Source organism: Pholcus phalangioides, unplaced genomic scaffold (genome assembly GCF_987345545.1).
Source record: "Pholcus phalangioides strain wild (caught in Gottingen) unplaced genomic scaffold, Ppha-v1.0 ptg000002l_1, whole genome shotgun sequence".
NCBI lineage: Eukaryota > Metazoa > Arthropoda > Arachnida > Araneae > Pholcidae > Pholcus > Pholcus phalangioides.
Window position 1 is genome coordinate 16878207 of NW_028301595.1, and position 12784 is coordinate 16890990.

At 44.0% G+C, this 12784-nt stretch overlaps 1 protein-coding gene and 47 non-coding genes across 49 annotated transcripts in view; 47 read left to right on the plus strand and 1 right to left on the minus strand.

Annotated features, from left to right (window-relative positions):
* Positions 1–12784, minus strand: part of PDZ-GEF (PDZ domain-containing guanine nucleotide exchange factor) — a 175326-nt gene that overhangs the window by 159118 nt on the left and 3424 nt on the right. The gene's annotated exons all lie outside the window — the stretch shown is intronic.
* TRNAK-CUU (transfer RNA lysine (anticodon CUU)) lies at positions 38–110 on the plus strand. Its single transcript has one exon. It is a non-coding gene; the product is annotated as a tRNA-Lys (tRNA).
* TRNAK-CUU (transfer RNA lysine (anticodon CUU)) lies at positions 188–260 on the plus strand. Its single transcript has one exon. It is a non-coding gene; the product is annotated as a tRNA-Lys (tRNA).
* TRNAK-CUU (transfer RNA lysine (anticodon CUU)) lies at positions 338–410 on the plus strand. The gene has a single exon. It is a non-coding gene; the product is annotated as a tRNA-Lys (tRNA).
* Positions 488–560, plus strand: TRNAK-CUU (transfer RNA lysine (anticodon CUU)). Its single transcript has one exon. It is a non-coding gene; the product is annotated as a tRNA-Lys (tRNA).
* TRNAK-CUU (transfer RNA lysine (anticodon CUU)) lies at positions 640–712 on the plus strand. The gene has a single exon. It is a non-coding gene; the product is annotated as a tRNA-Lys (tRNA).
* On the plus strand, positions 793–865 carry TRNAK-CUU (transfer RNA lysine (anticodon CUU)). The gene has a single exon. It is a non-coding gene; the product is annotated as a tRNA-Lys (tRNA).
* Positions 946–1018, plus strand: TRNAK-CUU (transfer RNA lysine (anticodon CUU)). The gene has a single exon. It is a non-coding gene; the product is annotated as a tRNA-Lys (tRNA).
* On the plus strand, positions 1096–1168 carry TRNAK-CUU (transfer RNA lysine (anticodon CUU)). The gene has a single exon. It is a non-coding gene; the product is annotated as a tRNA-Lys (tRNA).
* Positions 1246–1318, plus strand: TRNAK-CUU (transfer RNA lysine (anticodon CUU)). The gene has a single exon. It is a non-coding gene; the product is annotated as a tRNA-Lys (tRNA).
* On the plus strand, positions 1396–1468 carry TRNAK-CUU (transfer RNA lysine (anticodon CUU)). Its single transcript has one exon. It is a non-coding gene; the product is annotated as a tRNA-Lys (tRNA).
* On the plus strand, positions 1548–1620 carry TRNAK-CUU (transfer RNA lysine (anticodon CUU)). Its single transcript has one exon. It is a non-coding gene; the product is annotated as a tRNA-Lys (tRNA).
* Positions 1698–1770, plus strand: TRNAK-CUU (transfer RNA lysine (anticodon CUU)). Its single transcript has one exon. It is a non-coding gene; the product is annotated as a tRNA-Lys (tRNA).
* Positions 1848–1920, plus strand: TRNAK-CUU (transfer RNA lysine (anticodon CUU)). The gene has a single exon. It is a non-coding gene; the product is annotated as a tRNA-Lys (tRNA).
* Positions 1998–2070, plus strand: TRNAK-CUU (transfer RNA lysine (anticodon CUU)). The gene has a single exon. It is a non-coding gene; the product is annotated as a tRNA-Lys (tRNA).
* TRNAK-CUU (transfer RNA lysine (anticodon CUU)) lies at positions 2151–2223 on the plus strand. Its single transcript has one exon. It is a non-coding gene; the product is annotated as a tRNA-Lys (tRNA).
* Positions 2304–2376, plus strand: TRNAK-CUU (transfer RNA lysine (anticodon CUU)). Its single transcript has one exon. It is a non-coding gene; the product is annotated as a tRNA-Lys (tRNA).
* TRNAK-CUU (transfer RNA lysine (anticodon CUU)) lies at positions 2454–2526 on the plus strand. Its single transcript has one exon. It is a non-coding gene; the product is annotated as a tRNA-Lys (tRNA).
* Positions 2604–2676, plus strand: TRNAK-CUU (transfer RNA lysine (anticodon CUU)). Its single transcript has one exon. It is a non-coding gene; the product is annotated as a tRNA-Lys (tRNA).
* TRNAK-CUU (transfer RNA lysine (anticodon CUU)) lies at positions 2754–2825 on the plus strand. The gene has a single exon. It is a non-coding gene; the product is annotated as a tRNA-Lys (tRNA).
* Positions 2904–2975, plus strand: TRNAK-CUU (transfer RNA lysine (anticodon CUU)). The gene has a single exon. It is a non-coding gene; the product is annotated as a tRNA-Lys (tRNA).
* Positions 3053–3125, plus strand: TRNAK-CUU (transfer RNA lysine (anticodon CUU)). The gene has a single exon. It is a non-coding gene; the product is annotated as a tRNA-Lys (tRNA).
* Positions 3203–3275, plus strand: TRNAK-CUU (transfer RNA lysine (anticodon CUU)). The gene has a single exon. It is a non-coding gene; the product is annotated as a tRNA-Lys (tRNA).
* TRNAK-CUU (transfer RNA lysine (anticodon CUU)) lies at positions 3355–3427 on the plus strand. Its single transcript has one exon. It is a non-coding gene; the product is annotated as a tRNA-Lys (tRNA).
* On the plus strand, positions 3505–3577 carry TRNAK-CUU (transfer RNA lysine (anticodon CUU)). The gene has a single exon. It is a non-coding gene; the product is annotated as a tRNA-Lys (tRNA).
* TRNAK-CUU (transfer RNA lysine (anticodon CUU)) lies at positions 3655–3727 on the plus strand. The gene has a single exon. It is a non-coding gene; the product is annotated as a tRNA-Lys (tRNA).
* TRNAK-CUU (transfer RNA lysine (anticodon CUU)) lies at positions 3807–3879 on the plus strand. Its single transcript has one exon. It is a non-coding gene; the product is annotated as a tRNA-Lys (tRNA).
* TRNAK-CUU (transfer RNA lysine (anticodon CUU)) lies at positions 3960–4032 on the plus strand. Its single transcript has one exon. It is a non-coding gene; the product is annotated as a tRNA-Lys (tRNA).
* Positions 4113–4185, plus strand: TRNAK-CUU (transfer RNA lysine (anticodon CUU)). The gene has a single exon. It is a non-coding gene; the product is annotated as a tRNA-Lys (tRNA).
* On the plus strand, positions 4263–4335 carry TRNAK-CUU (transfer RNA lysine (anticodon CUU)). The gene has a single exon. It is a non-coding gene; the product is annotated as a tRNA-Lys (tRNA).
* On the plus strand, positions 4413–4485 carry TRNAK-CUU (transfer RNA lysine (anticodon CUU)). Its single transcript has one exon. It is a non-coding gene; the product is annotated as a tRNA-Lys (tRNA).
* TRNAK-CUU (transfer RNA lysine (anticodon CUU)) lies at positions 4563–4635 on the plus strand. Its single transcript has one exon. It is a non-coding gene; the product is annotated as a tRNA-Lys (tRNA).
* Positions 4713–4785, plus strand: TRNAK-CUU (transfer RNA lysine (anticodon CUU)). The gene has a single exon. It is a non-coding gene; the product is annotated as a tRNA-Lys (tRNA).
* Positions 4865–4937, plus strand: TRNAK-CUU (transfer RNA lysine (anticodon CUU)). Its single transcript has one exon. It is a non-coding gene; the product is annotated as a tRNA-Lys (tRNA).
* On the plus strand, positions 5017–5089 carry TRNAK-CUU (transfer RNA lysine (anticodon CUU)). Its single transcript has one exon. It is a non-coding gene; the product is annotated as a tRNA-Lys (tRNA).
* TRNAK-CUU (transfer RNA lysine (anticodon CUU)) lies at positions 5170–5242 on the plus strand. Its single transcript has one exon. It is a non-coding gene; the product is annotated as a tRNA-Lys (tRNA).
* Positions 5320–5392, plus strand: TRNAK-CUU (transfer RNA lysine (anticodon CUU)). Its single transcript has one exon. It is a non-coding gene; the product is annotated as a tRNA-Lys (tRNA).
* On the plus strand, positions 5470–5542 carry TRNAK-CUU (transfer RNA lysine (anticodon CUU)). Its single transcript has one exon. It is a non-coding gene; the product is annotated as a tRNA-Lys (tRNA).
* Positions 5623–5695, plus strand: TRNAK-CUU (transfer RNA lysine (anticodon CUU)). Its single transcript has one exon. It is a non-coding gene; the product is annotated as a tRNA-Lys (tRNA).
* On the plus strand, positions 5772–5844 carry TRNAK-CUU (transfer RNA lysine (anticodon CUU)). The gene has a single exon. It is a non-coding gene; the product is annotated as a tRNA-Lys (tRNA).
* Positions 5922–5994, plus strand: TRNAK-CUU (transfer RNA lysine (anticodon CUU)). Its single transcript has one exon. It is a non-coding gene; the product is annotated as a tRNA-Lys (tRNA).
* Positions 6218–6290, plus strand: TRNAK-CUU (transfer RNA lysine (anticodon CUU)). Its single transcript has one exon. It is a non-coding gene; the product is annotated as a tRNA-Lys (tRNA).
* On the plus strand, positions 6368–6440 carry TRNAK-CUU (transfer RNA lysine (anticodon CUU)). Its single transcript has one exon. It is a non-coding gene; the product is annotated as a tRNA-Lys (tRNA).
* TRNAK-CUU (transfer RNA lysine (anticodon CUU)) lies at positions 6520–6592 on the plus strand. The gene has a single exon. It is a non-coding gene; the product is annotated as a tRNA-Lys (tRNA).
* TRNAK-CUU (transfer RNA lysine (anticodon CUU)) lies at positions 6670–6742 on the plus strand. Its single transcript has one exon. It is a non-coding gene; the product is annotated as a tRNA-Lys (tRNA).
* TRNAK-CUU (transfer RNA lysine (anticodon CUU)) lies at positions 6822–6894 on the plus strand. Its single transcript has one exon. It is a non-coding gene; the product is annotated as a tRNA-Lys (tRNA).
* TRNAK-CUU (transfer RNA lysine (anticodon CUU)) lies at positions 6972–7044 on the plus strand. Its single transcript has one exon. It is a non-coding gene; the product is annotated as a tRNA-Lys (tRNA).
* TRNAK-CUU (transfer RNA lysine (anticodon CUU)) lies at positions 7124–7196 on the plus strand. The gene has a single exon. It is a non-coding gene; the product is annotated as a tRNA-Lys (tRNA).

Consider the following 12784-nt stretch of genomic DNA (forward strand, 5'->3'; position numbering starts at 1 on the left):
GTCCTCTTTTTGTCCCCAACAGAGATTTCCTTAACCTGCACGGCTAGCTCAGTCGGTAGAGCATGAGACTCTTAATCGCAGGGTCGTGGGTTCGAGCCCCACGTTGGGCGAATGCAATTTTATTTCCTTTCTGAAATACACTATATTCTAACTGTCTTCTTTTTTCCCCAACGGTCGTTCATCGCAAGCCCGGCTAGCTCAGTCGGTAGAGCATGAGACTCTTAATCTCAGGGTCGTGGGTTCGAGCCCCACGTTGGGCGAATGCTATTTTATTTCCTTTCTGAAATACGCTATATTCTAATTGTCTTCTTTTTTCCCCAACGGACGTTCATCGCAAGCCCGGCTAGCTCAGTCGGTAGAGCATGAGACTCTTAATCTCAGGGTCGTGGGTTCGAGCCCCACGTTGGGCGAATGCTATTTTATTTCGTTTCTGAAATACACTATATTCTAACTGTCTTCTTTTTTCAACAACGGACGTTCCTCGCAAGCCCGGCTAGCTCAGTCGGTAGAGCATGAGACTCTTAATCTCAGGGTCGTGGGTTCGAGCCCCACGTTGGGCGAATGCTAATTTATTTCCTTTCTGAAATACACTATATTCTAATTGTCTTCTTTTTTCCCCAACTGATGTTGCTATCGCCAGCCCGGCTAGCTCAGTCGGTAGAGCATGAGACTCTTAATCTCAGGGTCGTGGGTTCGAGCCCCACGTTGGGCGAATGCTATTTTATTTCCTTTCTGAAATACTCTATATTCTAATTGTCCTCTTTTTGTCCCCAACAGAGATTTCCTTAACCTGCACGGCTAGCTCAGTCGGTAGAGCATGAGACTCTTAATCTCAGGGTCGTGGGTTCGAGCCCCACGTTGGGCGAATGCTATTTTATTTCCTTTCTGAAATACTCTATATTCTAATTGTCCTCTTTTTGTCCCCAACAGAGATTTCCTTAACCTGCACGGCTAGCTCAGTCGGTAGAGCATGAGACTCTTAATCGCAGGGTCGTGGGTTCGAGCCCCACGTTGGGCGAATGCAATTTTATTTCCTTTCTGAAATACACTATATTCTAACTGTCTTCTTTTTTCCCCAACGGTGGTTCATCGCAAGCCCGGCTAGCTCAGTCGGTAGAGCATGAGACTCTTAATCTCAGGGTCGTGGGTTCGAGCCCCACGTTGGGCGAATGCTATTTTATTTCCTTTCTGAAATACACTATATTCTAACTGTCTTCTTTTTTCCCCAACGGACGTTCATCGCCAGCCCGGCTAGCTCAGTCGGTAGAGCATGAGACTCTTAATCTCAGGGTCGTGGGTTCGAGCCCCACGTTGGGCGAATGCCATTTTATTTCCTTTCTGAAATACGCTATATTCTAATTGTCTTCTTTTTTCCCCAACGGACGTTCATCGCAAGCCCGGCTAGCTGAGTCGGTAGAGCATGAGACTCTTAATCTCAGGGTCGTGGGTTCGAGCCCCACGTTGGGCGAATGCAATTTTATTTCCTTTCTGAAATACGCTATATTCTAATTGTCTTCTTTTTTCCCCAACGGACGTTGCTATCGCCAACCCGGCTAGCTCAGTCGGTAGAGCATGAGACTCTTAATCTCAGGGTCGTGGGTTCGAGCCCCACGTTGGGCGAATGCTATTTTATTTCCTTTCTGAAATACGCTATATTCTAATTGTCTTCTTTTTTCCCCAACGGACGTTCATCGCAAGCCCGGCTAGCTCAGTCGGTAGAGCATGAGACTCTTAATCTCAGGGTCGTGGGTTCGAGCCCCACGTTGGGCGAATGCTATTTTATTTCCTTTCTGAAATACACTATATTCTAACTGTCTTCTTTTTTCCCCAACGGACGTTCATCGCAAGCCCGGCTAGCTCAGTCGGTAGAGCATGAGACTCTTAATCTCAGGGTCGTGGGTTCGAGCCCCACGTTGGGCGAATGCTATTTTATTTCGTTTCTGAAATACACTATATTCTAACTGTCTTCTTTTTTCAACAACGGACGTTCCTCGCAAGCCCGGCTAGCTCAGTCGGTAGAGCATGAGACTCTTAATCTCAGGGTCGTGGGTTCGAGCCCCACGTTGGGCGAATGCTATTTTATTTCCTTTCTGAAATACTCTATATTCTAATTGTCCTCTTTTTGTCCCCAACAGAGATTTCCTTAACCTGCACGGCTAGCTCAGTCGGTAGAGCATGAGACTCTTAATCTCAGGGTCGTGGGTTCGAGCCCCACGTTGGGCGAATGCTATTTTATTTCCTTTCTGAAATACTCTATATTCTAATTGTCCTCTTTTTGTCCCCAACAGAGATTTCCTTAACCTGCACGGCTAGCTCAGTCGGTAGAGCATGAGACTCTTAATCGCAGGGTCGTGGGTTCGAGCCCCACGTTGGGCGAATGCAATTTTATTTCCTTTCTGAAATACACTATATTCTAACTGTCTTCTTTTTTCCCCAACGGTCGTTCATCGCAAGCCCGGCTAGCTCAGTCGGTAGAGCATGAGACTCTTAATCTCAGGGTCGTGGGTTCGAGCCCCACGTTGGGCGAATGCTATTTTATTTCCTTTCTGAAATACACTATATTCTAACTGTCTTCTTTTTTCCCCAACGGACGTTCATCGCCAGCCCGGCTAGCTCAGTCGGTAGAGCATGAGACTCTTAATCTCAGGGTCGTGGGTTCGAGCCCCACGTTGGGCGAATGCCATTTTATTTCCTTTCTGAAATACGCTATATTCTAATTGTCTTCTTTTTTCCCCAACGGACGTTCATCGCAAGCCCGGCTAGCTGAGTCGGTAGAGCATGAGACTCTTAATCTCAGGTTGTGGGTTCGAGCCCCACGTTGGGCGAATGCTATTTTATTTCGTTTCTGAAATACACTATATTCTACTTGTCTTCGTTTTCCCCAACGGACGTTGCTACCGCCAGCCCGGCTAGCTCAGTCGGTAGAGCATGAGACTCTTAATCTCAGGTTGTGGGTTCGAGCCCCACGTTGGGCGAATGCTATTTTATTTCCTTTCTGAAATACACTATATTCTAATTGTCTTCTTTTTTCCGCAACGGACGTTCATCGCGAGCCCGGCTAGCTCAGTCGGTAGAGCATGAGACTCTTAATCTCAGGGTCGTGGGTTCGAGCCCCACGTTGGGCGAATGCTATTTTATTTCGTTTCTGAAATACACTATATTCTAACTGTCTTCTTTTTTCCCCAACGGGCGTTCATTGCAAGCCCGGCTAGCTCAGTCGGTAGAGCATGAGACTCTTAATCTCAGGGTCGTGGGTTCGAGCCCCACGTTGGGCGAATGCTATTTTATTTCCTTTCTGAAATACACTATATTCTAATTGTCTTCTTTTTTCCCCAACGCACGTTGCTTTCGCCAGCCCGGCTAGCTCAGTCGGTAGAGCATGAGACTCTTAATCTCAGGGTCGTGGGTTCGAGCCCCACGTTGGGCGAATGCTATTTTATTTCCTTTCTGAAATACGCTATATTCTAATTGTCTTCTTTTTTCCCCAACGGACGTTCATCGCAAGCCCGGCTAGCTCAGTCGGTAGAGCATGAGACTCTTAATCTCAGGGTCGTGGGTTCGAGCCCCACGTTGGGCGAATGCTATTTTATTTCGTTTCTGAAATACACTATATTCTAACTGTCTTCTTTTTTCAACAACGGACGTTCCTCGCAAGCCCGGCTAGCTCAGTCGGTAGAGCATGAGACTCTTAATCTCAGGGTCGTGGGTTCGAGCCCCACGTTGGGCGAATGCTAATTTATTTCCTTTCTGAAATACACTATATTCTAATTGTCTTCTTTTTTCCCCAACTGATGTTGCTATCGCCAGCCCGGCTAGCTCAGTCGGTAGAGCATGAGACTCTTAATCTCAGGGTCGTGGGTTCGAGCCCCACGTTGGGCGAATGCTATTTTATTTCCTTTCTGAAATACTCTATATTCTAATTGTCCTCTTTTTGTCCCCAACAGAGATTTCCTTAACCTGCACGGCTAGCTCAGTCGGTAGAGCATGAGACTCTTAATCTCAGGGTCGTGGGTTCGAGCCCCACGTTGGGCGAATGCTATTTTATTTCCTTTCTGAAATACTCTATATTCTAATTGTCCTCTTTTTGTCCCCAACAGAGATTTCCTTAACCTGCACGGCTAGCTCAGTCGGTAGAGCATGAGACTCTTAATCGCAGGGTCGTGGGTTCGAGCCCCACGTTGGGCGAATGCAATTTTATTTCCTTTCTGAAATACACTATATTCTAACTGTCTTCTTTTTTCCCCAACGGTCGTTCATCGCAAGCCCGGCTAGCTCAGTCGGTAGAGCATGAGACTCTTAATCTCAGGGTCGTGGGTTCGAGCCCCACGTTGGGCGAATGCTATTTTATTTCCTTTCTGAAATACACTATATTCTAACTGTCTTCTTTTTTCCCCAACGGACGTTCATCGCCAGCCCGGCTAGCTCGGTCGGTAGAGCATGAGACTCTTAATCTCAGGGTCGTGGGTTCGAGCCCCACGTTGGGCGAATGCCATTTTATTTCCTTTCTGAAATACGCTATATTCTAATTGTCTTCTTTTTTCCCCAACGGACGTTCATCGCAAGCCCGGCTAGCTCAGTCGGTAGAGCATGAGACTCTTAATCTCAGGGTCGTTGGTTCAAGCCCCACGTTGGGCGAATGCAATTTTATTTCCTTTCTGAAATGCACTATATTCTAATTGTCTTCTTTTTTCCCCAACGGACGTTCATCGCGAGCCCGGCTAGCTCAGTCGGTAGAGCATGAGACTCTTAATCTCAGGGTCGTGGGTTCGAGCCCCACGTTGGGCGAATGCTATTTTATTTCCTTTCTGAAATACACTATATTCTAATTGTCTTCTTTTTTCCCCAACGCACGTTGCTTTCGCCAGCCCGGCTAGCTCAGTCGGTAGAGCATGAGACTCTTAATCTCAGGGTCGTGGGTTCGAGCCCCACGTTGGGCGAATGCTACTTTATTTCCTTTCTGAAATACACTATATTCTAATTGTCTTCTTTTTTCCCCAACGCACGTTGCTATCGCCATCCCGGCTAACTCAGTCGGTAGAGCATGAGACTCTTAATCTCAGGGTCGTGGGTTCGAGCCCCACGTTGGGCGAATGCTATTTTATTTCCTTTCTGAAATACTCTATATTCTAATTGTCCTCTTTTTGTCCCCAACAGAGATTTCCTTAACCTGCACGGCTAGCTCAGTCGGTAGAGCATGAGACTCTTAATCTCAGGGTCGTGGGTTCGAGCCCCACGTTGGGCGAATGCAATTTTATTTCCTTTCTGAAATACGCTATATTCGAATTGTCTTCTTTTTTCCCCAACGGACGTTCATAGCAAGCCCAGCTAGCTCAGTCGGTAGAGCATGAGACTCTTAATCTCAGGGTCGTGGGTTCGAGCCCCACGTTGGGCGAATGCTATTTTATTTCCTTTCTGAAATACGCTATATTCTAATTGTCTTCTTTTTTCCCCAACGGACGTTCATAGCAAGCCCTGCTAGCTCAGTCGGTAGGGCATGAGACTCTTAATCTCCGGGTCGTGGGTTCGAGCCCCACGTTGGGCGAATGCTATTTTATTTCCTTTCTGAAATACTCTATATTCTAATTGTCCTCTTTTTGTCCCCAACAGAGATTTCCTTAACCTGCACGGCTAGCTCAGTCGGTAGAGCATGAGACTCTTAATCTCAGGGTCGTTTGTTCGAGCCCCACGTTGGGCGAATGCTATTTATTTCCTTTCTGAAATACGCTATATTCTAATTGTCTTCTTTTTTCCCCAACGGACGTTCATAGCAAGCCCTGCTAGCTCAGTCGGTAGGGCATGAGACTCTTAATCTCAGGGTCGTGGGTTCGAGCCCCACGTTGGGCGAATGCTATTTTATTTCCTTTCTGAAATACGCTATATTCTAATTGTCTTCTTTTTTCCCCAACGGACGTTCATAGCAAGCCCTGCTAGCTCAGTCGGTAGGGCATGAGACTCTTAATCTCAGGGTCGTGGGTTCGAGCCCCACGTTGGGCGAATGTAATTTTATTTCCTTTCTGAAATACACTATATTCTAATTGTCTTCTTTTTTCCCCAACGCACGTTACTATCGCCAGCCCGGCTAGCTCAGTCGGTAGAGCATGAGACTCTTAGTCGTGGGTTCGAGCCCAACGTTGCTCGAATACAATTTTATTTCCTTTCTGAAATACGCTATATTCTAATTGTCTTCTTTTTTCCCCAACGGACGTTCCTATCGCCAGCCCGGCTAGCTCAGTCGGTAGAGCATGAGACTCTTAATCTCAGGGTCGTGGGTTCGAGCCCCACGTTGGGTGAATGCAATTTTATTTTCTTTCTGAAATACACTATATTCTAACTGTCTTCTTTTTTCCCCAACGGACGTTCATCGCAAGCCCGGCTAGCTCAGTCGGTAGAGCATGAGACTCTTAATCTCAGGGTCGTGGGTTCGAGCCCCACGTTGGGCGAATGCTATTTTATTTCCTTTCTGAAATGCGCTATATTCTAATTGTCTTCTTTTTTCCCCAACGCACGTTGCTATCGCCAGCCCGGCTAGCTCAGTCGGTAGAGCATGAGACTCTTATTCTCAGGGTCGTAGGTTCGAGCCCCACGTTGGGCGAATGCAATTTTATTTCCTTTCTGAAATACACTATATTCTAATTGTCTTCTTTTTTCCCCAACGGACGTTCATCGCAAGCCCGGCTAGCTCAGTCGGTAGAGCATGAGACTCTTAATCTCAGGGTCGTGGGTTCGAGCCCCACGTTGGGCGAATGCTATTTTATTTCCTTTCTGAAATACGCTATATTCTAATTGTCTTCTTTTTTCCCCAACGGACGTTGCTATCGCCAGCCCGGCTAGCTCAGTCGGTAGAGCATGAGACTCTTATTCTCAGGGTCGTGGGTTCGAGCCCCACGTTGGGCGAATGCAATTTTATTTCCTTTCTGAAATACACTATATTCTAACTGTCTTCTTTTTTCCCCAACGGACGTTCATCGCAAGCCCGGCTAGCTCAGTCGGTAGAGCATGAGACTCTTAATCTCAGGGTCGTGGGTTCGAGCCCCACGTTGGGCGAATGCTATTTTATTTCCTTTCTGAAATACACTATATTCTAATTGTCTTCTTTTTTCCCCAACGCACGTTGCTATCGCCAGCCCGGCGGGCTCAGTCGGTAGAGCATGAGACTCTTAATCTCAGGGTCGTGGGTTCGAGCCTCACGTTGGGCGAATGCTATTTTATTTCGTTTCTGAAATACACTATATTCTAATTGTCTTCTTTTTTCCCCAACGGACGTTCATCGCAATCCCGGCTAGCTCAGTCGGTAGAGCATGAGACTCTTAATCTCCGGGTCGTGGGTTCTCGCCCCACGTTGGGCGAATGCTATTTTAATTCCTTTCTGAACTATTTTTTATATATTTTTTATTGTCCATTCTGAAATACAGTATTCTATATTACAAATACTATATTCTAATTTTTTTCCCCATCAGATATCACCCTCCTGACTCGCTCAGTCGGTAGAGCATCAGACTTAACATCAGAGTCGAGTCTCACGTTGGGCTATTTTCTTTCCGAAATACACTGTATTGCAATTGTTTTCTTTTCGTCCCCAACAGACATCGGCGTTGGCAGTACGGCTAGTGCGGTCGGTAGAGAATGAGACTCTTAATCGGTCGTGGGTTCGAACCTCACGTGGGGCGAGCGGTGTTTTAATATTCTGTCAACTTTCTGAAATACACTGTATTCTAATTTTCTTCGTTTTGTCCCGGACAGAGACATTTTGTGTGCAAGCCCGGATAGCTCATTCTTTAGAGCATGAGACAGGGTCGTGGATTCGAGCCCCACTTTGGGCGGAAGTTGTTTTAATACTAGGTTCTGTCTTAAATATACTAATATTCCAATTATCTTCTATTCTTACCGAAGTGGCATTCGTCGTTCCTCCCGTCTAACGCAGTCTGTAGATCATGTGATTATTAATCTCCGGGTTCGGGCCCCACGTTGGACGAACCGTATTTTAATATTAGGTGAATTTTCTGAAATACACTATACATTCTAATCATCTTTTTGTCCCGAACAGGCGTTAGAAGCGACAGTCGGTAGAGCATGAGACTCTTCATCAAAGCGTCGTGGTGTGAGCCCCAGGATTGCTTTAATTTTCGGTGAATTTTGTCTTTCAAGTTTGCAGAATGGAATATATTCTAATTGCTATTTTTCCGTCCCGGATGTTCCTACTGCCCAGCAACCCGGCTATCTCTGTCGGTAGCGCATGAGCCTTTTAATCTCGGGGTCATGGGTTTTAATCCCAACGTTGGGCGTGCAGTTTGTTAATATTCGGCCAGCTTTTTAAAATGCCCTGCATTCTAATTGTGTCTCTTTCTCCCGAACAGACATTCATCGTTGCTGAACGGCTAGCTCAGTTGGTACAGAATGCGACCCTTAATCTCCGGGTCGTGGGTTTGAGTCCCACGTTGGACATGACATATTTTAATGTTTGTTCGATCCTTCTTAATTTTGTGGTCTGCACTGTACTCTAATTGTATTTTTTTTCGTGTCGAAGACTTTCAGCGGGACAGCCGGCTTGTTCAGTCGGTAGCGCGTGATACTCTTAATCTCAGCCTCATGGGTTCGAGCTACACGTTGGGCGCGCTGTATTTCAATATTTATTCGGTCAGTTTTCTTTCAACTTTCTGAAGTGTGCTATGTTGTAATTGTCTTTTTTCGCCCCGACCAGGACTTTATCACGGCAGCCCGGTTTTCTCTGTCGGTAGAGCGCGAGACTTGATTTCAGGGTTCGATCCCCACGCCGTGCTTCCAATATACAAGTTGTATACAAGTTGTATATTGGACCACATATTAATATTCCCGTGAAGTTTTTGAAAAAAAGCCATATTCTATTTGTCTTTTTTGTCTTTTTTTTTTGAACCGACTTTCGTGTTTCAGCCCGGCTATATCCTATCAGTAGGAGTCGCTGGTAGAGCATGTGACTTAATATCAGTATTGTTGGTTCGAGCCCCACGTTGGGCACTCAATGTTCGGTCAACTTTCTGAAATGCCATACATTCTAGTTGCCCTTTTTTTTCCTTCCCGAACTGGCATTCACTTACTCCCGCATAGTTGATTGATTTAATGTAATAAATTGAATTTTTTTATGCAATTGTATGTTGTTTTTGTCGACCATTTTGAATTGGCTGCTGCTAAAGCGGCGATTACTTTTCTCGAAAAAGTCACCATGTTGGTGATCACCACGCTTATGGAAAATTAACCCCCCCCCTCCCCCCCCCCTAAAAACGAGGACAAACACTGTGGAATCTCTTCAACGCCACAACGTCAGGCAAAGTAGCTGACAAAATCAGCACCTCCTAGAGATAGAAGGCCTCCGCAGGGTGCTCGTGACGTCGGCAAATAGTATATATTTCTCTCAGAATATTCAGGGAAAAAAAATTCCTTGGGACCACGTCTAGTGGTAAGATGCTCGTCTACCATCGTGAATGTTGCTGTCAGGGTCCCGGGTTCGAACTCAAGGGAGGATATAGATAAGATATTTTCCATAATGAACTCGAGGCGACCACCGATAGACAGCGCCTTCACTTCCAACCCAAACATCTCACTAATGGCAGTAAATTGCAATATAGCTATATGGCCAGAGTTGGTGTTTGGTGAAGTAGTATACCAGACCAGAATTAAATTTTAGCTGATTCCCAGCCCTTATGGGCCGACTGTCAACATAAAAACTGGCCATGAAGACCTATGAAGAAAAGCAGAGTAATATGTTAGTGTTTAGTGGTATGTTGTGCATGTTTGTGTTTTTGCGTGTAAAAGAAGATATGTCCAAATCGGTGATGGGTCTGGTTTTCTTGTCCGTCCTATTCACCCAGACAGCGATTTCGTACATCTGTTTAGAGAAGACGAAGAAGAAGAGGAGCCTGACTGGTCGAGAATAGTTTGATCCACGCGGGCTTATCGAGAAGCTGGATACAGGCAGCAATTGCTGACGAATGTCTTTGGATCAAATCAAATCACACGGTGCAGCGATTAGATCAACCCAGCAGCCGATTGACAGCTTTCGTTGATGGGATAGTTACTGATTCAATGGAAATCCCCGAAGAGAAGCAGATCAAATTTTATCAAGAACTATTCTCGATTATGACGATTATTATGATGATTTCGTGATTTATAACCTGTGATTTATTTACATGAATCACCATTTTTTTCGATCATAAATTTTATATTTGTTTACTGGCGAGGTGCAAAATGGCACCTGCCCATGTATGTGATATATATTTCTAAAGCTCAATAAATGGTTAGGTTCTCCGGAGGCACCCGAGTCCCCAGGGACAATGTGCTTAATATGACCGAGTGTGACAGAGCCTAGGTGTCTCTCGGTTCCTATCACTATCACTCTCATTACTTACTCAAACAATGCTGTCACATTAAGACCACCAAAAACCAATTGTAGCCTCAGTAACATCTATTTCAGGTGGAAAAATGTGGAAAAAACATCACATGGGTGTCGTGAGGCAAAAACCCCACCTATTTGTTCATCATCAAAATTCAAATTTTACAAAATCAAAAGTTTTGTTCAAGCATTCATGCATTGCAATCCAGAAAAAAATTTTATCAAAATAAATTATACTATTTCTTCACAATGAATCCAGGATTATTTTTCTTATAATGTGCGTATGTATAAAGTCCATTTCCCCTCCTCCTTTGTTTTCCACAAGTTCCAGTAATATTTTTATTCGTGATTATAGGTTCCAACAATAGATGCGATTACATGTGGTTATAGGTTCCATCTGCAATCACGAAAATGTGTGAAAAAGTTTCATAAAGAAGTATGCTCTTAATATATATATACAAATATTTACATCATTTCCTATATCTTCCAAACAAAATAACATTTTACATACTTATAATGATTCCCAATCCAAGTGCATTATTTATCGAGGTTTCCTACATTTCCTAAGGATCCCTACATTATAATCTACTATTTCTTTGAGATGTTCATAGTCAGAATTTAACATTCTATCAAAATGTTCATTATTCAATTTTTTTATGTATGGAAATATGTGTGGAATGTTCAAATCATTTCTTATGTTAATTCCTCTCACATACCAAGGTGCGCCCACAAATCTCGTTAAGATCTTATTTTGGGTTGTTTGTAATTTTTCATCGTTGAAGAAATGATCGGGCTCAGAATTGGCGATTTCTATGCCCCACATCCAATCACTATGCGGTATTTATGAGCCAATCAGAGGAAGATTCTACGCCAAAATAAGAAGAAACAAAATAGGATGCTGTGTTTCAAAATGTGGCAAACTTGCTAGGTAGTCTGAATGATGTTTATGGGAACCCGTGCGGAGGCCTTCCCATCTCTAGGAGGTGCTGGCTGAATCCGATTAACATTATGGTGTCCCCTTTATATTTAACCACGTATATTCGGTCACGTGTTCAACCGCGTATGATTACGAAACAAAGATCACTCGCTCATACAACCCCGTTGCTCTATTTACATTACCAATTTCGTAGCATTTCCAGAATCGTGATATTGCATTTTCTCTCTGACGGGTAATATATACAGTTTGCAATACCTGCAAAGCCTAGTTGGTCATGATAAAGATCAGGGATGTGGTCAGTCATCGCCGGATGCTTATTATGGTAATGGTGCGCTATAAAAACTGGACTTCACGGTCATCCGAGTTCCATTGTGTTAAAATGCATTTACTATGGATACACACACAAACAAACGGGTACTTCATGACCACATTTCCGAATGAACGGAGGAGTTTACGTAAACAAAACAAAACCTTCCAGGAAGTTGATTTCAGGGCAACAATTGACTCGAACACGCCCACTTTTTGTGTGTTGATAACTCGAAAATAGAGATAACACTACTTTTTTTTCGGTTTTTGTACACAATTACGACGAAAACTTTTATATTTATTCATGAATTAGTATGACGAATATTTTATACTTCGTGCGGGATTGTTGATGCCAAATAGAGCATTGAACCAGGATTGTTGTGGTGTTACATTCAATAAACTTTTGTTACTAAAAATCGATTTCTCATCGGAATGGCTGTCGACACATCTCATGTGACTCGTTACTGTCCATCCTGGCTCTCAAACTTCAGAACGCATATATACGTTCTCCAGTTTGCGAATCCTATTCATGCATACTGTATATTACGTGAATATAATACTATTGTGTGGATTTGTTTTGATGAGATGCATCCGTTAATACCGCTGACTTTCATCATCACTGTATATTTTCTGACGTATTTGCATTTGCATCATGATCTATTTGCCCGTCTTTGGTGTATATTCAGCCATTTAAAAATTGCATTGAGATTTATAGAAATGATTTTTCAAGTTCTGTCACGATTAAATTCGACACAGTTCTAGAACACTTAAATGACCCGGGACACAGTTCTAGAACACTTAAATGACCCGGGACACAGTTCTAGAACACTTAAATGACCCGGGACATAGTTCTAGAACACTTAAGCGATCCGTGACACATTTAGAGATCCCTTAAGTGACATGTGACATAGTTTTAGACCACTTAAGCAGCCCCCAGTGCGGTTCTACATATCACTCAAGTTACCCACACCACATTGTCAGGTTATTTAAGTGATTTGGGTATATAATTACAGATCACTCGAGTGATGCGTGGCACATTTCCAGAGCACTTGACCCACCCGGACATATTTCCAGATTAGTTGAAGGATCTGTGGGACATTTTGAGATTACTAAAATGGCTGTGTTAGGGCATTTATCAATAGGGAAGAATGTTAGGGAAGAAGTGCCCACAAACTACC